This window comes from Cricetulus griseus, unplaced genomic scaffold (genome assembly GCF_003668045.3).
Source record: "Cricetulus griseus strain 17A/GY unplaced genomic scaffold, alternate assembly CriGri-PICRH-1.0 unplaced_scaffold_147, whole genome shotgun sequence".
Classification (NCBI taxonomy): domain Eukaryota; kingdom Metazoa; phylum Chordata; class Mammalia; order Rodentia; family Cricetidae; genus Cricetulus; species Cricetulus griseus.
The window spans coordinates 27522-48334 of NW_023276861.1; the positions used below are offsets into that span (position 1 = coordinate 27522).

The window sequence follows — 20813 nt, forward strand, 5'->3', positions numbered from 1 at the left end:
TGACCATGCCTGCTAGGGCGTGGCCAAGGTGAGGTCAGGATGATGCATGATAAGGCTTAAAGGGACAGACAAGGCACATGGGAGCCCCTTGTCTCTTGTCTCCCTGACTTGCTGCCCCTGGCACGCTCTGGCCTGCGTTTGGCTGGTGTTTTTCTAATAAAGAATATCTTAATCTCACAGGTTACAAAGCTCCTTCATTCATTAGTTCCACATATGTAGTCATGTGATGCAGGAGGCTTAGCATGTCCCCCTGGAGATTACCTGAATTCCACATAACTCCCATCCCCACTTGGGTGCTCAGTGGCCCCCTTTGTCAGGGCCCAGCACCTCAGCTAACCCCACAAGCACAAGGAAGTCAGGCAGTGGCTAGGGACAGTCTTGATTTCCATTTTCTCTTTTATTTTTTAAGTCTTCTGAGTGTGTGTGTATGTTCAGTGGAAATCTTTTGGATTTCACCTTCCATTGTGTATTTATTTCTGTGTATGTGTTGGGGTATGGGGACCACGGGAAGAGGCTTGAAGAGGGTGTCAGATGCCCTAGAGTGGGAATTAGAGGCTGGTGTGAGCTGCCTACTGTGGACACTGGGAATTGAACTCAGGATCTCTGGAAGATCAGAAGGTACCATAACTCCTGAGCCAGTTCTCCAGTCCCCCACCTTGTTTTGAGACAGGGTTTCTCCGGTTTTTGCTACTCGCCTTGTAGGCTATCTGGCTCACAAGCTTCTGGGGCTTCTCCCATGTCTGCCTCCCATCCCACCCTGTGAGTGCTAAATGTTGCAGATGCACACAAATACATCCAACATTTTGTACAGGTCCCAGGGAGACAAACCCAGGTCATCAGGATTGCTTGCCAAGTGCTTTTACCCACTGAGCCATCTTCCAAGCCCCAGTTTCTAACTCACAGACCGATCATCATGTCCTGTGGCAGCAGCATTAGGGCAATCCATCCCTGAGTCATGGAGATGGGAGACACAATTTTAACTCATGCCTAAGGATAGCAATTGGGGATGTTCTATTTCTCCTCCATCCCTGAATCCATAAGTTAATAAAAGTTGCTGGATTCAAAAAATGAGTGAAAGTGGTCAATTGCCAACTTAAATCACAAACCTGGAGGGGCTGCCCAGGTAGAAGCTGGGGAAAGCCATGGGAGCAACAGGATCTTCAAATGACTCTCTTCCTGATCAGGGGCCAAGGGAAGGAAGACTGAGAGGAGGGATTACAGTATGCACTCCTGGGGTTATGACAGAATGCTTCTTGAATGGACCTCTCCTCTGTCAAGCCAGTTCTGTTTATACCAGTAAAGATTTGAGACATACCCACAGAAGCTGGAGAGGTGGCTCACGGGTGAAGAGCACTTACAGATCTTTCAGAGGAACCAGTTTCAGTTCCCAGCACCCACATGGCAGCACCATGCATTCCCTTCCTGCCTCCGTGAGCACTACATGCACAGGCTTACACACACACACACACACACACACACACACACACACACACACACTTAAAAACATGCAAAACATTAAATAAATAAATCTTTAAAAAGAAAGGAAAAAGAGACCCACAGAGCAGGATGGACTCACTGGACCCACTGTGATCAGCCTGCCTCCAGGTACAGCTGCTCTGATATGAGAGCCACAGTGGTGGTAATGTGGTTCTTCGGGGTCGATGCTAATTTAGATACAGCATTCACAAACCCCTGGGAAGTCTGGTGCTTTTCTACCCATTGCATAGCCACATTGGTAAGTGCACATCAACTCCACAACAAAAGTGGGAGGAGGGATTCCAGTCACACTTCTGTGGTTACAGTACTCTCCTTCCTCAATGGCCTGGAGAGAGGGATTATGCAAGGAAGCGGTAATACTGATGGCCCAGTGCTGCCCACACCAGACAGGAACCCAGTGTATTTGAAAGATTAAAAAAGATCTATGAGCTGTAACATGTCAATTGCCTGTCTCCCACACAGGGAAGGGAATTCTGGGAAATGTAGTCCCACTTAGCTCCATCCATTCATTATGAACCTATTATAATGTCCCAGGTGCCAGAAATGTACCTAGAGAGAAAGAGAGGAAGGAGGAGAGGAAAGGCAACCATCCCATGCTGTCACATTCAGTGAACATTTCTGCCTGCCTCAAAAAGCCCTTTAAGAGAAGCCAGCTACTTCAGTAGGACTTTTACTTTATTTTTTCTGTAGTGTGTGTGTGTGTGTGTGTGTGTGTGTGTGTGTGTGTGTGTGTGCATGTGGAAGCCAGAGATATGTCCCATATGTTCCTCAATTGCTCTCTACATTATTTTCGAGTCTGTGTCTCTCAATGAACCTGGGCTCACTGACTCAGTTAGGCTGGCTGGGATCCTTCTGCTTCTGGCTCTCTCTCTCTCTCTCTCTCTCTCTCTCTCTCTCTCTCTCTCTCTCTCTCACACACACACACACACACACACACACACACACACACACACACACACACGCCTAGCTCTTTACATGAGTGCTGGAAATCTGAACTCAGATTCTCATACTTGTGTGAGGCAGACACTCTATCAGCTGCGACATCTCTCCCAGCCCTCACCCTCTCTTTTGGTCATCATTGTCCCAGATTTTATCATGATGGGTGATCTGCTCTTGCCTCTTCTCTCCCTGGCCTTGCTCTCTTTGCATCTTCAAGCCTTCCAGTGGGAACTAAAAGATGCCCAGTTACTGTACCACCATGGGCTCTACTCACACATGGCTGCTGCTTACCAACCTCAGTCTAGAAGGAGACAAGAAGCAAGTAAATGAGTCACAAAAATGAATATTGATAATGTTTTCATGGTAGTTCAGCTGGCATACATGGCTTTCAAATTTCTTTCTTGAGGATGAAAAGATGACTCCCTCTGTAAAGTATGCAAGTGTGCATACTTGGTGTGCAAGTAAGAGGATCTCAGTTTGAGCCCTGTGGTGGTTTGAAAGAAAAAGGCCAGGATGGAGGGAAGCTTTGAGGTCTTTTGCTTAAGTTTCGCTCAGTGTCGTAGTCTTTTTCCTGTTGTCTGCAAGATGCGGGTGCCACTCTAGCACGTCTGCCTGCATACCACCATGCTCCCAATGGTGACGATAATGGACTGAACCTCTAAAACTGTAAGTGAACCCCCAATGACATGTTTTCTTTATAAGAGTTGCTGTGGTCATGGTGTCTCTTCACAGCAACAGAAACCTTCACTGAGACTGACACCCAAAGCCCATGTGAAGCCTGGACACGGAAGCTCATATCTGTAACTCTGGCATGCTGTGATGAGATGGGGGTCACTCAGAAGGACTCCCAGAAGTTTGTGAGCCTGCTAGCCTGCAGTATAGAGAAGGAAACAAGTGACCCAAGACAAGGACAAGCAGACCTCATACACAAGCATGGCACAGACACACACACACACACACACACACACACACACACACACACACACACACACTCTCTTTCTATGGCTTTGGAATCTGTCTCAGTTAGGATTCATACAGCATCTAAGCTGTGCAGGGGCACAGGAAGAACCCCCAGCGTGAGCTATGGGTGAGAAAACCTGTAGCTGTTGGAAATCTGATGGGAAAATAGCCCATCTCTACCTCCCTCAGACAGTTTGTTTGGCTGTGCTCATTAAAAGACTATAATTACACCTTCAGTTGGTTTTTGTGTGCTCGTCTTTAATTGGCAGTGTGAATGCCTTTTCTCTGAGTTGATTTATCACCTCAATTTCCATTAGCACTCTCTGCTCGTCTCTTTTGATCTCTTATTTTGGGGGATCTGGGCATCCATCTTATATATTTTATCAAGTCTTCATATACTTGGGCAGCAAATATTTCCGATTGTATTAATTAGCTGTATTTTCCTTATCTGCTGCCTTCCTTCTGATGTTTATTTTATTGTTTTCTATTGTGCAGCAGTCCTTGGTTTTATGGATTTGTATGCATCTATCTTGTTTCTGATGATATTTTATATTCTAATTTTAATATTCATAAATTTATTTCCTCCCACAAACTGAAATAAATATTCTGTTCTATTTTCTTGTAGATAACTTTTTATGGATTCGATTTTTATATTTATCTCTGACCCACTGGAGTCTGTAGAGAGCAATATTAAAGAGTCAGCCTTGGGTATCAAAAAGATATGAGCTCAGGGTGGGATGATGACTCAGGGGCAAATTGCTTGTCGAACAAGCATGAGGGCTTGAGTTCAGACTCATAGAACCCCTAGAAAGCCGGGTGCAATGGGCACCTGTAATCACAGTGCTGGCTAGGTGAACACAGGTGGATCCTGGGACTTGCTGGCTCACTTAGCTGAGTTACTGAGCATCAGGCTCAGTGGAACACCATGGGGTGGGGGAAAAAGGGTGCTCCTATGAGAGAAAGAGAAGGGGGGAGAGAGGAGAGAGGGAGGAGAGAGAGAGAGAGAGAGAGAGAGAGAGAGAGAGAGAGAGAGAGAGAGAGAGAGATGCTCCTATTGGGCTTTGGGGACATGAATGGATCATGAGGGCACCAATCTCCGTGGGTGGATTCTCATGATTGACAGGCTTTGGAAATGCCAGAAAGTGGGACCTATATGCCTTTGAAGGATGTATGTTGTTGTTTGTCCTGCTGTGAGGCGAGCCTACCACTAGGTGGCCCTATATCACGTTTGTGGCCATGATGTACGAGCTCACCACATTGGTGCCCAGAAGTAACACAGCCAAGTACACGGGGATGAAGCCTCTGAAAATGTGGGCAGAGCTGGGTGTGTGGCTCAGGCGGCATGGCACTTGCCTAGCACACCTGCAGCATAAACCGGTACGGCAGGGCCTGTAATCCTAGCACGTGGGAGGCTGAGGCAGAGGGATCTCAAGTTTAAGGTCTAGCTCTGGAGAGAGACAGTAGTTAAGACCATGTAGTGCTCTTGCAGAGAACCCAAGTTCTGTTTGTATATATGTACACCCATATGAGGTGGTGACTCCCAACTACTTGTAACCAAAGCTTCCAGGGGTGCAACACCATTTTCTGCACTCAGGCTCTACACTCAGAAGCCCATGTTCATCCCACACATGTATACAACTAAACATAAAATCAATATTCAAAAATAAGTTCAGAGTTAATCCTCAGTTACACAGTGAGCTTAAAGCTAGGCTGGGCTATGTGAGATCCTGACTCAAAAATAAAATAAAATAAAAAAATAAAACAAGCAGCAAAAACCCCAGCTACTTCCTTATTTGAGTTTCTAGGTATTTAGTCACTGACTAAAATAATTGGTGAGAGCCACCAGTCCACAATTGCAGTAATTACGGAGATGTTAAGGCTAGGGGTGTTCAGAGGCAGCACACTTGCCTGGCAGCTGCAAGGCCCTGAGCACATTGCAAAACAGCCACCTTTCACACCATGGAACCACCATCAATGCAGAGGAAAGATAAGGAGACAGACATGACGCGGTCTCCCCACTCCCTATGTCTTCCTCCTGATATTAAATATTTATAATGTTGTTTGAATAAACCTCTGGTGGTGTACGTGGCTATTCAAATTTTTATTACCTAAACGAGCCCTTTGTTTTCATCATATTTCCATTGCACACCTGGTATAACAACGGAATGGGTTTGAGACTACATCTATACGCTGTAACTCCAGAGAATTCATTTATTACCTCTAACAATGTTTTGGTTGGTTTCCCTTGATTGCTTTTGATCAGAGAAAAGGAGTCTTTGTATTATTTTCCTTCATGTGTTCATGCCGTTTATAGTCTTTCCCTTCCTAGCAGTTATCATCACTTCACACTGCTGTACAGAGTAAATACCATGACGAGTGCCTCTCTGATTCATTCCTGTTTGCATGCTGCCTTGAAGGACACGGCCTTAACATTTCTTCAAATCATAACAGGTCTTGCACTGGACACTCAATCAAAGTAAACTGACATGGGATGCATAATCAACTTAAGATAATCCATTTAAGGGCTGGAGAAGATGGCTCAGTGGTTAAGAACACTTGCTGCACTGGCAGAGGGTCCAGAGTTTGATTCTCGGACCCATGTGGAGGCTCACAGGCACCTGTAACCCCAGTTCCAAGGCATCTGACATCCTCTTCTGGTCTCCATAGACAACTAAACATACATGGTGCACATACACCCACCCAGGAATACATGCACACATAAAAATAAAATACATCGAAAGCAGAGCAGTGGTGGCATACACACTTATTAACACCAGCACTCAGGAGGCTGTCTGAGTTCAAGGCTAGCCTGGTCTACAACAGTGAGTTCCAGGACAGCCAGGGCTACACAGAGGAACCCTGTCTCAAAAACAAAACAAACAAAAACCTTTAAAAATAAATTAAGTAAAATAATCTACCCATCTAATTACAACAAATTGTATACAAATCAGTTTGAAGACATGAAGGGAAGGCGCCTAGAATAGACTCATTGTCTGGGATAAGGTTTTGATGCAAGCATTCAGTGTTTTTCATGTGGTTATTAGTCTAGCTGTGTAGTTGTATTCATCCTCTGCTCATCAGTGCTTGGAATTTAAAGTCATGCCTGCCGGATTTGTATGTGCAGTTAGAGATCAATGTTACTACAGTTTAACTGAGAATGCATCCTCAAACTATAATACAGGAAGAAAGACTCCATTTTTTTTACTTGCTCACTTTAAAAAAAAATTGATTCGACTTTTTTTTTTATCTATCCTCCCCTCCCCAGCTAAATGTAATGCTGTATCACTCTAGGTTTGTTGCTGTAACAAAACAACCTGTGAATGTGTGTGCCTGGTGGGTGTGCATGTGTGTGTGTGTGTGTGTGTGTGTGAGTGGTGGGGTTTGTATGTGTGTCTGAGTGTGCACATGCAGACAAGTGCTATGGAAGCCAGAAGAGGCCCCAGATTCTTTGGTTACAGTTGTGAGCTGGCTGATGTGGGTGCTGGAAAGCCAACCCTGTCCTCTGGAGGAACAGGAAGTCCCCCCTCTTTCACCTCTCTGTCATCAACAGTAGCCATCACCCTAGTATTGTTTTTCTCTCTCAAATGACGAGTTGGATGTCACAGTCTTTTCCAGACTTTCATCTTACAGAGCTGTTTTCTGGGTGCTGAAGGACGTGGCTTCTCCCAAAAGACAAACCTAGAGCCATCCCAGGCAACGGGCAAGGCAGGACCAGCTGCCTGCAGTCAGGGCAGCCCCTACCCCAGCCCTTCCTGCTTGCTCTTTTCCTGGAGTCTCAAGGCTTCCTCCTGTGGGGCCCTCACTGTGTTCTTTTCTTCCCCATTTGACAGAGCATCTGTGAATCAGAAAGCGACAAGGTTAGCCCTGGCATCTAACCCCCCTTCAGGCTCTGTCTGCTGATGGGTGAGCCAGATCCTGTCGCTTTCCAGTTGTAGGTCGGATTTTCCAGAGAGCACCGTTGGAGAAGGATGGGAGGAGGGAGAAGTTGAGCCATGGTGCAGGTCCAAGCAATGGCACAGCCTCAGCCTCTCCAGAAGACCATGCCATTCAGGGAAATCCCCCACCTACAGGTGTCTTCCAGCCACCACTGCCTCCACCATCATAGACAAGAAGGGCTTCCCTCTCCTGATTCCCTCTCATCACCATTGGAACCATGTCACACCGGTAGACAAGACAACATGGCCATTGTCTCATTAATTCTCTGATTTACCATCTTTGCATCAATTAAATGTTTCTCCACATTCCCATCTACCAGCTTGATGAACAATATTAGTTCAGTATTACCAGGAAAGTAATTAAATATTTGTTCTGGGGTAATTGTATATAAATTGCATGACAATCGAGTTGGTGGTGTAATTAGTGAGTCTTAACTGGAGGCTCATTTACAATCAATGTTTAATTTACTAACAACTGTTTTGGCTTACATGTGAATTAGACGCCTGTTGTTGGCCACCCATGCCCATGGCTTTAAGAACATGCCTTCTCCCTGGCTGGATGCAGTCAATGGTGAGGGTCTCCAGTGAGTCCGGAGCCCCCTGAAGAGCTCAGGACTGTCTCTGCAGGATAGCAGTGTTAGAAAGAATGGAGGTGGCTACCTCATCCTGAGGATCTGCTGTGGCCAGGGTGCTGAGCTAAGCATACGTGGGTAATGCGCCTGGGTAATTCATTCAGACCTAACAACAACCTTGTAACCAGGCGCTCCTTTATCAACTGCATTTTATAAAGGAGAAAACTAAAGCAAAGGGGATTTGGCTTCAGGGGTTCATGGGGTCCACAAGCAAGGTCTAACTACCGTAATTTCCAGCCCATCTCTTAGCTAGTCAAATCCTTCTGAGTTATCCTATTCCACTCAAGACCATCTGTACAGCTGACTTCTTGCCCTTGCCCTTTCCTGATTTGTCTCACTTCAGGAACACCCACTAATGTATCAGTCCGCATGAGTTATAAATGTTGCTGTAACAAATAGTCCTGAAATGTACATGGCTTACACTGAGGTTTATTTCCCCATAATGCTGTATGTCCAGTGGGGCTGTTCTGGTGGTTGTAAACACATATTATATTCTGTTTGCTGGACTTTCCAGCTACCCACTTGAGCCTCTCTGCTCTAAGCAGTCTTCATCTTATGAGCCAGGTTGACAGAGGAAGCCAACAGTATCAGATTCAGTGTCTCTACAAGGAGTGCTGGCCCAGAAAACTTCCCTGAAAGCAGTGGGGTTTCTCTGGCTCACATTTGGTGTCTGAAAGCAAATATGTAGAGAGCCCAGAATTTCAACAGGGCAGGGATTTTTTTTTTTTTTACCATGCTATAGGAAGGGACCCCCAAAGACACAGAACAAGTCTGTCCATGGGGTTGGGATGAGTTTCCTTTCCCTGAGGGCTGCTTGCAGCAATACCTTAAACAGCAACAGAACCTCACATAGATCCCACCATTTCTCCCTGAATTCTCAAAACAGGGCCACTGAACTCCTGCAGATCTGCTCCAGGGCACAGCAGTCCTGCCATCTTTCCTTCCTTCCTTCTTAAGAATATTGTAGGCAGGACCATTGGCTCCCCAATAATGACATGGAGACTTGTTATTAATTATGAAAGCTTGGCCTATAGCTTAGGCTTGTTCCTGCCTAGCTCTTATCACCTTACTAACCCATTTCTATCAGTCTTTGTGCTGCCATGTGGTTCATGGCTGTTATCTCTTCCTGCCTGTCTTGCTTGTTCTTCATCTCTCAGCATCTCTACCTTCTTCTTCCCAGCATTCTCTCTGCCCCCCAAATCCTGCTTAGCTATTGGCCACTTAGCTTTTTATTAAACCAATCAGAGTGACACATCTTCACAGCGGAATAATAAAAGATTATTCCACAACAGAATATTCTAGAAGACACATAGTAGGTGCTCTGTCATTGTTCCTTAAGTCAGTGAATCTGATATAGAGATTGAGGTTTCTTCAAAAAGCTCAGGTTCTGCATTCCTATGTGACGCTATAAAGGTCCCTCCTCTTCCAGACTGTTCTGGAGACTAACAAGGCAGTAGATGTGTGAGTGATTTTCTACATAATTGACAAACTAAATGTAGCTAAATACCAGGAGCAGATGGCATTCACCAGAGAGGAGTAGAGGAACTCACGGGTGAAATTGGGGGATTGTGGGCCAAAACATGTAAGTGCTCATTACAAAGGGATGTGATTGCCCAGCGAGCTAGAGAGGCTGGCTATGCCTCCCCCAGGGCCTTGGGTACTGCTGATGCCCAGGAAGTCTGGCCAGCTGACCAAATTTAGAATAAAGATGAGTGCCCCAAACAAAACCACTATTTGGGGAGAAAAGCTTCTTGGTTGCATAGGGAAAACATTCCTGTTTCAATATTCTAGAGCTCTCTATGGGGAACTCTAGAATACCGTGTATACAGACAGAGGCAAAGTGCAGCCAAGGGCAGACATGAGACTTCTCTCTCAGATTCATTTACCCCAGGAATGGATCTACTGAAAACAAAGGCAAACCAAACCCAGTCATCAAGGCTAGCTGTTTTTGAAGAAACTCTTGTTTAAAGTAGACAAGAATATATACCTAATAATAATTTATAACCACAAAGATTGCATTAACTTCTCAAAGACATCTTTGAAAAGATTGCTTTTGCTAGATAGACATGGAACCAAACTGCCTCTCAAAGTGTATTTCATCTTTGATCAGAGAAACTTATTTAAAAGTTTATTTTACTTTTTACTTTTGTATATATATGTAGTTTCCATGGAGGCCACAAGAGGGCATCAGATCCTCTGGAGCTAGAGTTACAGGCAGTTGTGAGCTACTTGACCTAGGTGCTGGGAGCCAAACTGTGGTTCTCTGTGAAAACAGCAACTGCTGAGCCATTTCATTGTCCTCCAGAAAGCATTTTCAGAGGGTGGCAGTTGATGCAGAAACTCATAACTGGTCAGCACGCTGAGAAGAAGTGTCCATTGAGTGTTCTAACCTGAACAAGACACCAATAATACCCCTTTACAAAGTTCTAGGGGCATCATAGAAGGGGGACAGAAGGACTGTAATAGCCTATATATTTACCTGGCAGGGCTGATACTGTGATCATGAAGGTGGTTTTCCCAGGGTAAGACTTATCTGTTGCACTCTGGATGTGCTGACCCCTGAGATTTCTGCAAATGCAGGAAACTTGACTGTATAATTCGAGGCAGTGGGAAACTGCATTTGTGCTCTCCCCTAAAAATAAATGAAAAAATGGAAGAAAGAAGGAAAGAAGGAAGAAAGAGATGAAGGAAAGAAGGAAGAATGAGAAAGAGAGAAAGGAAGGAAGGAAGGAAGGAAGGAAGGAAGGAAGGAAGGCAGGAAGGAAGGACTGTAAGAGCCAGAAGGAAACACTGTCTTCTGGCCTGATATGGCCCCTGCAATCGTGAACACACAGCAGCATCTGTGGCGAGCTGTATAAGCTGTGTGTGCATGTGTCATCCCTCCCCCTGCATGTGCCCTCAAGTGTACACGCACACACACACGTGGAAGAGAGAAGAGTTGGGAAGAAGGGGTCAGCAGGAGTGCAGGGCATTAGAGAGTATGATTGTGTGAATATGATCGCAGTACAGTGCACACATGTAGGAAACTAACCCCGGGACTTTCTCATGCCAGGCAAGTGCTCTACCACTGAGATGCATCCATCTCCTGCCCTCTTTTCACTTCTGAGACAGGCTCTCAATAACTGCTCAGGCTGGCCTTGAACTTGGCAATCCTCCTGCCTCAGCATCCTGAGGAACTGAAGATTTCAAGGCCTGTGCCACTAGACCCATCTTTCTTGCAAAATTATCTTTAAACTGTGAATCTGACAGAAAAGTGTTTATTAGTCAGCATTTGAAAAATAGTACAGAAAACAAGCAAGTTACCCAGGTCACAGACCTAATAGAAAACTGAAAACCAGGAAGCCTGCTTAACAATTCTGTGATCTTTTCAACAAGACACTGGAGGCCTTGATCCCCACAGATCCCACTTTAGGAATCTGCTTTATTAATCAGGAGAAAATAAGTGGGCCAATGACTGGTCGTCACAACAATGGCATAGGACAACCCACCTAATAACAGAGACGACAGGGCCTAGCAATAGCTCAGTGGGTAAAGGTGTTTGCCAAGAATAACAGAATCTACATGATGAAAGGTGAATACCAATTCCTTGAAGTTGATCTCTAACCTACGTATGCCACACATATACACACAAAATCAATGTCAACAAAACAGGGCCAATGATGTATTGCTATGACAACAAGCATGCATTGCTTATGTCACAAATGGAGCCAGCTATAAGCAAAATGTTCTGTGACTGTGTTGGCAGTTGGGCTGTAGGGCCTCTCGCCAAGGCTGGGCTCAGATGGTTCAGTTGCCACCCATCTCCCATGTCTTTCATTCTGCTCATGGAACTAGCAGGTAGCCTGGTGGCATTCTGTAGGTGACAGCACAGGCTGTATAAAACTGCCTAGAACACACACAGTTTCTTGAGGCATATAATCTGGCACACCATCTTTTGACTTCATCCTCCAAGGCAAAGCTGTTAAATGGTCAGTCCCCAAGTCTAGGGCCAGGGCGATTTCCCTGTCTATAGTGCCACATGGCAGAGGACAAATACTTGGGCCATCATCATAGTCAACAACAGAGCAACTTCAGCCCTGCCTGAGGTTGGGATTGCATTTAAGCAGTGGTGAGAGCTTAGGCAGACTGTGCTTTGCAGGGTAGCGTCACCTGTGTGCACAGGTAGTGAGAGGCAGGACACTTTCGTGGTTTATCTGTGGGTCTTAGAATCATTAACAGTCTTTGAAGACGGTCTGGGGGGATAGCTCAGTACTTAAGGGTGTCCTGTTCTTGCAGTGGAACCTCCCTGAGTGGCTCACAATTGCTTGTAACTCCAGCTCCAGGTAATGAGATGCTCTCTTCTGGACTCTGTATGCACTGCTCTAACACATGCACACAACCACATACAAAGCTACAACATAATACAAAATAAATCTTAAAAAAAACATTTAGTCGATTTTGTTCGCCGCTCGTCAGCTCGGAGGTCGCTGATCTCCGTGGCTTCACCTAGGCGGAAGTTTTGAGGACTCGGCTGGATCTCGGTCACTGAGTGTCTCACAGACGAGCAAAGCAGCAAGCAGAGATGCGGCCCCTGGACGCGGTGGAGCTGGTGGAGCCCGAGGAGGTGGAGGTGTTGGCGCCCGAGGAGGACTTCGAGTAGTTTCTGCTGCCCGTCATCCTCGAGATGCGCTAGGACAAAGGGCGGGCGCGCGCCCGTGTGCAACTGGGGCAAGCTGTGGGAGATGGACAGTATGCTGATCCAGATCAAGACGCAAGTGGAGGCTTCTGAGGAGAGCGCGTTCAACCACCTGCAGGGCGCGGGCGGCGCCGAGCCCAGCGGCCGCAGGGCGGAGAAGGCCGAGGAGAAGGTGCAGGAGATGGTGAAGATGACTGAGATGCTGGTCAGCTGGTGCGGCGGATAGAGAAGAGCGAGTCGTCGTGAGCGGGCAGCGTGGTTTCCAGCCAATGGATTCTGGTTGAGGGATGGCGATTGGCTGACTTGACACACTAGAGAAGCTGAAACCAGAGAGCCTTTTGTTTTCCCTTTTTTCTCCCCGCCCCCCCCCCCCATCTTCACTCTGTTCTCTCTTGACACTACGTTTCTGCTACGGTCTGCGGTTGACGACCTCGGTATGAGTTTTTGATTATTCAGTGGTTCAACTTTTTGTTTGTTTGTTTGGGGGACATAACTTTGATTTGGAAAATGCACTCACATACGGGAATTAGGGCCTAGATTGTAAGCCCTTGTGACAGCCGAATGACGTTCGTTCCTGGACTTTGGTTGTTGTTCATGCATTTTAAGGTGCTTTGCTCTTTTTTGGGTGACCTAATAGCTCCCTGGACCTTTGGGTCCCTGTGACACTTGAGACTCGGGTTCGAGCTCACCGGTTCTGGAAGTTCTGAAGGAGCTGCATTCATTCTAGAAGACCACTCCATGCAGCAATGCCGGAAGAAGGGACCAGACTTCATCTGGGACTGTGGATGGGCCTTACGTGGCTAAGACTGACGACCTGGGAGAAGGGTCGGAGGATAGTGTTGTTTGTACTGGCTGGGGGGGGGGAGCTTTAATTTCTGTGTGAGACCAAAGGAGGAGAGATGTATTTTGTGCAAAATTTAAATTTTATGTGCTCCACTATCTATTGTAACCTGTCTGGTGATTTTGTTTGGACAGCCTAACTCATTTCTAAATGAAATGGAATCCAGAATGGGAGATGAGGTCTTGTTAGTCTGTATTAGTTGGTATTTTATCCCCATATATTCGAGGAGATCCTGGGCATAAAGTGAAAGATACATGCGATGCCCTTTGTGGGCTGGGAAGGAAAACTTGGAACTGTCTGCAATGGACCCTAACTTCGAGGAAGAGGCGTCTTCAAGGTTTATATATAGTCAAGCTATAAGTGTATTGAGTAGCAGACCTGAGAAGTATTTGAGGACAAAACCCCTACCGTGTATGAAAATCAAAATCTTACATGTTAATAAAATATTTGTTTGCTTGAAAAGATAATAAACTCAGAAAATTATTAAGAAAAAAACCCCTTTAGTCTTTATTCCACCTGCATCCCCAGCAAGCACATCCTGCTAACCTGCTGTGGAATAATGCTCTTGTACACTGTAGAGATTTGTCACTCAAACTTGTACAATAAAATGCTGATTGGCCAGTAGCCAGGCAAGAAGTATAGGTGGGGTGACCAAACTAAGGATAATGGGAAGAAGAAGGGCAGAGTGAGAGAGATGCCAGCTGGCAACTGAGCAAGCAGGACATGTAAAACATGAGGTAGCAAGCCATGAATCACTTGGCAGAGTATAAATAGTATGGGTTAATTTAAGTGTACAAGTTAGCTAGTAACAAGCCTGAGCTATTGACTGAGCATTTATGATTAATATAAGCTTCAGAGTGGTTATTTGACACTGGACATTTGGGACAGGAAACATCTGTTTACACTAACCCAAAGGCCACTCTTGCCGGGGAAGCAGGTAGGCTATCTGCAGAACCTCACCTCTGCTTCTGTTCCTCCAGACACAATCCTCCAGTCTCATGTCCAGCTTCATAGCAGAACCCCTGCTGTGATCTCCCTTTCCTCCTGATTGCATCTCCAATGGATCACAAAGACCTTCTTCTCCAACCTTCCTTTCTCCAACTCATGCCATTTTCTTAGTTTCCAAAACCAACAGCTGGCATTCCCTGGGAACACACCAGCTGAGGAGGCCATGGAAACAGGGCCACAGAAAACTTCATACCAGGCAACGCACAGCCATCACACTCTCTGAAAATTCAGAGAGGAAACAGAAGCCAAGGAACAAACCATCCACCAAACTACAACTAATCGAGAAATCAGCACTAGAGCTACATTCATCTGAATCCCAGCTGCCCAGACATGAGCATCAGAACATGATGGGGAATGTTCTTCTGTGTATATGTTGGTTTATTGGCTGATGAATAAAACACTGATTGGCCAGGCAGGATGATATGTAGCACTAGAAGACAAGGAGGATTCTGGGAAGTATAGGCAGAGAGGAGTTGTCATGTGATCCCAGAAAGTGAGATAGCTGGGCAGAAACTGCCACTAGCTTATGGTAGAGGTCTGGAGGTTTGTATGGATAGACAGGAAGTGACGTAGCTGGCCAGTAACATGATATAAGCAGGGACAAACAGGAGATCGCTCTCTTCTCTTCTCTTCTCTGTGGATACACTGAGCAGATTCGATATAGACCCCAATAGAGTAACTATAACTAGAGCCCAGTTATACTACCACAGCAGGCCTGAATATTCCAACATAGCTGTAAAGCAAGAAAAAGACCTTAAAGCAGTCTGTATGAAGAGAATAGAGGTCCTTAAAGAGGAATAAATCCCTGGAAGAAATCCAGGGAAACACAAAGAAACAGAAGAAGGAAATGAATAAAACTGTTCAGGACCTGAAAATGGAAGTAGAATCAATAAAGAGAATCCAAACTAAGGGAATTCTGGAAATAAAATATTTAGGAATTTGAGCAGGAACTACAGAGGAGAGATTCACCAACAGAATACAAGAGACGGAAGAAAAAAATCTCGGGCATCAAAGATACAATAGAAGAAATGGATACAAAACTTCTGGCACAAAACATCCAGGATATATGTGACATTATGAAAAGACCAAATTTAAGAATAACAAAATTAGAGAAAAGATAAGAAAACTAGCCCAAAGGTCCAGAAAGTATTTTCACTAAAACCACAGAAGAAAAATTTCTAACCTAAAGAAGGATATGCCTATAAAGGTACAAGAGGTATAAGTAATATCAAATACATTGAGCCATAAAAATGTCCCCTTGGCATGTAATAATAAAAACACTTAATGTACCGACAAAGAGGATTAAAAACTACAAGGGGGAAAGAACAAATAATATATAACGGCAGACCTATTAGAATTATACCTGACTTCTCAATGGAGACTAAAATCAAAAGGGTTTGGACAGACATGCTACAGAATCTAAGAGACCACAGATGCCAGCCAAGATTACTACACCTAGCAAAACTTCCAGTCCATAGATGGAGAAAATAAGATATTCCATGCTAAAATCAAATTTAACCAATATCTATTTACAAATCCAGCCCTACAGAAAGTGCTAGAAGGAAAACTCTAGCCGAACCTAAGGAGGTGAACTACAAGCATGTAAACAGGGAATACACATGAAAACACAGCTCAGATCAGCAAAATTAAAAGAAGGAAAACACACACACACACACACACACACACACACACACACACACACACACACACACAGCCACTGCTGCCACTGCCGCCACCACCACCAATATAACAGGAATCAACAATCGTTGGTCATTGTTAGCTCTCAATATTACTGATCTCAGTTTCCTCCCTCCAAAGACACAGACGAACAGAATGGATAGGAAAACAGGACCCATCCTTCTGCTGCATCCAAGAAACACACCTCAACATAAAGGATGGACATTATCTCAGGGTGAAGGGTTGGAAAAAGATATTTCAAGCAAATAAACCCAAGAAACCAGTTGGTTTAACTGTTTTAGTATCTGAAAAAAATAAACTTCAAACCAAAACTAATCAGAAGAGATATGAAAGCACATTACATGCTCAAAGGAAAAATCAGCCAAGAGGACATTCCAAGTATTAACATGTATGCACCAAACACAAGAGCACAAGTTTGTAAAAGAAACAATACTAAAGCTTAAATCACACATTGACACTCACACACTGATAGTGGAAGACTTTGATACCCTACTCTCTCACCAATAGACAGGTCATCCACACAAAAACTTAAACAGCGAAATGCTAGAGGTAACAGAGATTATTAACCAAATGAACCTCAATAGAAATTTACAAAATGTTTCACCATAACACAAAAGAATATACCTTCTTCTCTGCATCTCATGGAACTTTCTTCAAAATGGACCACATACTCAGACACAAAGCAATAATCAACAAATACAAGAAAATTGAAATAACTCCCTGCATCCTATCTGACACCATGGATTAAAGCTGGATACCAATAACAAGAGAAACAACAGAAAGCTTATAAACTCATGGTTCAATAATGAAAATCAATAAACATAATCTACCATATAAACAAACTGAAATAAAAAACCACATGATCATCACATTAGATGAAGAAAAGGCCTTTGACAAAATCCACTTCATGATAAAAGTCCTGGAGAGATTAAGAACACAAGGGATATACCTCAACATAATGAAGTTAGTTTACTGCAGCTCCATTAAAATCAAGAACAAGACAAGGTAGTTCATTTTCTCCATACCTATTCAGCATAGTATTTGAAGTCTTAGCTAGAACAATAAACAACTGAAGGAGATCAAGGAGCTACAAAATGGTAAGGAAGAAGTCAAAGTTATCTTCATTTGCAGATGCTATGGTATATATGAGTTGCCCTAAAAATTCTACTAGGGAATTCCTACAGTGATAAACACTTTTAGCAAAGTAGCTGGAACACAAATTAACTGACAAAAATCAGTAGCCCTCCTATATACAAATGGCAAATGGATGGAGAAGAAATCAGGCAAATAACAGCTTTCACAATAGCTTCAAATAATATGATTATCTTGGGGTAACTCTAACCAAGCAAGTGAAAGACTTGTATGGGTAAAAATTTCAAGTCTTTGAAGCAAGAAAGTGAAGAAGATATTAGAAGATGGAAAGATCTCTTACATTCATGGATCAGTAGGATTAATATAGTTAAAATGGCCATCCTACCAAAAGTGATCTACAGATTCAATGCAATCCCCAACAAAATTCCAACACAATTCTTCACAGAACTTGAATGGGCAATTCTCAGCTATATATAGAAACACAAAAACTCTACTTAGCTAATACAATCCTGAATTAAAAAAAAAACTGCTGGAGGTCTCATCATTCCCAATTTCAAGTTGTACTATAGAGCTATTCTAATAAAAAACATTATTGTATTGGTACAGAAAAGGACAGAAGAGGACAGGCTTATAAATAGAATCAAATTGAAGATCCAGACATAATTCCACACACGAGTGGAAACCTAATTTTTGGTTTAAAAAAGCCAGAAATACACACTAAATATAGGCAGCATCTTCAATGAATGGTGCTGGTCAAACTGGACAGCTGCATATAGATGAATCCAAATAGATCCATACATATCACCCTGTACAAAACTCAACTCCAAATGGATCAAAGACCTCCGCATAAAAACAGATGCACAACCTATAGAAAAGAAAGGTGTTTTTTCCCCTAAACTATTCATTGGCACAGGAAAACACTTTCTGAACAGAACACTGTTAGCAAGGCACTAAGATCAACAATTAATAAACATGGCTTCATAACAGTTAAAAGCTTCTATAAGGCAAGGGACACCATCATTTGGACAAAGTAGCAGCTTACAGAATGGAAAAAGATTTTTTAGCCATATCCAGTAGAAGACCAACATATAAAATATATAAAGGACTGAAGACACTAGATATCAGGAGAACGAATAACCCAATTAAAAATGGGTTACAAATCTGAGCAGAGAATTGTCAATAAAGGAAACTTAAAGGCTGAGAATCACTTAAAGAAATGTTCAACATCCTTAGCCGGCAGAGAAATGAAAATCAAAACTACTTTGAGATTCCATCTTACACCTGTCAGAATGGCTAAGATAAATACCACAAGTGACAGCTCATGCTGGAGAGGATGTGGAATAAGAGAGAACACTCCTCCACTGCTGGTTCGAGTGCAAACTTGTACAGCCGCTGTGGAAATCAGTATGGTGGTTCCTCAGAAAGATGGGAATCTGTCTACCTCAAGATCCAGGTATATCACTCTATGGCAAATACCTAATGATGCTTCATCCTACCTCAAGGACACTTGCTCAACCACGTTCATTGCTGCTGTATTCATAATAGCCAGAATTTGGAAGCAACCTAGATGTCCCTCAACAAAAGAAAGGATAAAGAAAATGTGGTATATTTACACAATGGGGCATTATTTAACTGTTAAAAAATGACATCATGAAATTTGCACTCATCCTGAGTGAGGTAACCTAGACCCAGAAAGATAAATATGGTAGATATTCACTTATATGTGGCTATTAGCCATTAAATAAGTAATAACTAAGCTATACTCCATAGACCCAAAGAGGTTAGGTATAGAGGAAGGGACTGGATTGAAGCATGGATCTCCATTGGAGGGGGAAAGAAAAATGACTTCATGGGGGATAGAGCAGGGAGTAAGAATAGGATCATCAGCTGGGAAGGGGAGAAATGGAAACCTAGTGCAGTGGAAACTTCCTAAAATATCCGAGTATTGGGATCCTAATGAAGTCTTCAACTAATGAAGGAAACAAGTCCCCACTGGTCATCTCTTGTCACCAACTGAAGCTTCCAGTACTGGGATTGGGTTACTTCCAATTGAGCAGATAGTCAAGTGGGTCTCCTGGAAATCCCCAAACAATTCAGCCTGCTTCAAAAACAACAGGTTGGTCTCCACAAACTGACAGCAAGGCCCCATTGCTGAAGACAACACCAACCCATTGAACATGGAGAAGTCAGTGAAGCTGGGGCCTTAATAGAGCCTTCACCTCAATGTTCTAGTGTCTTTGGTATGGGAAGATTCTCTGAAGTCTACCAAAAAGGAAACATAAACACCCGGCCACAAAACTCATCTACAATTTGTCATACCCACACATACACTAGGCAATGGTGGCACAAAGCTTGTGGGAGTGACCAACCAATTTCTGATTTGACTTAAGTCCCACTCCACAAGATGGAACCCATACCTGGCTCTGATTGGGTGACCAAGAACCAGAGACTGGATAGGCCAGAGACCTAGGGCTAAAGCAGTACTGATGGTATCATCATCACCATCACCATCATCATAATAGGAGGATGAGAAGTAACAATAAATGACTCCTAATGATATTATGCTATACAAATACACACAGCCAGACATTTCAGAGTCAGACAGACAGACCTTGGAACACACCAGTTTAAATGTGATGACTCTGTGAAATCTCTCCCCTCAGAGCTCATAGAACCCCATAGAAGAGGAGGCAGGAGGAGTGTGGGAACGAGAGGGGATGGAGGACACCAGGGCAAGGCCCTCTAAAATCAACTGCACGGATCTCATATGAACTCACAGAGACTGAGCAGCAAGCATAGGCCCACATAGGTCTGCACCAGGTCCTCCGTGTACACAGTATGGCTTTCATTGTCATGAGACCCCTGAGTATGTGAGTGAGTGGGTCTTATTCTTGTGCCTTCTCTTGAGGCTCTTTTCCTTCTGTTGGTTTGCCTTGTCTGGCTTCAGTGGGATGGGTTTTATCTTTTATATTTGTTGTTTGAAAATGTTCACTACCCTTAGCCATTAAGGAAATGCAAATTAAAACTAGTTTGATATGTCACGATACCTCAGTCAGAATGGCTATTATCAAGAAAAAAATAAAGAAAAGTGATGTCATGGAAAAAATGTCTTAAAACCACCCCAAGTAACTAGGGGGTGGTTGAGGAGGGTCTGAGGAAGCTGCAGCTGCCTGGTCACATGAGTCTTGCCAAGTGACCCTGATTTTCCAAATCAATGTTATTCTTTTATGACACCTTATCCTTTGCAAATACTGTTCCTTCTCTTGAAATGCCTCCTCCTTTTTAAAACAAAGACTGACTCACTCCCAGTCATACTCACCTCCGTATCATCTAGGGCACTGGCAATGAGACAGTCTTGCTCCTTGGGCTACTTCAAATTGTAGCTAAAATAATAGGGATTAGTATTCTGCATCCTAGAGATGATGGGAGAGATTGCTGAAGGAATCCTAAAAGCCACCTGAAGCCTAGCCACTGCACGGGCATGCGCTAGTGAAGTGCCTGCAGAGCCCAGAAGGTGGCATAATATTGACAACGTT

General features: G+C 43.9%; 2 pseudogenes; both read left to right on the top strand.

Annotated features, from left to right (window-relative positions):
• The first annotated feature begins 10434 nt into the window (after positions 1 to 10434).
• LOC113832169 lies at positions 10435 to 10598 on the top strand (annotated as a pseudogene).
• A 1926-nt stretch (positions 10599 to 12524) lies between these two features.
• Positions 12525 to 12884, top strand: LOC100764537 (annotated as a pseudogene).
• The last annotated feature ends 7929 nt before the right edge of the window (positions 12885 to 20813 follow it).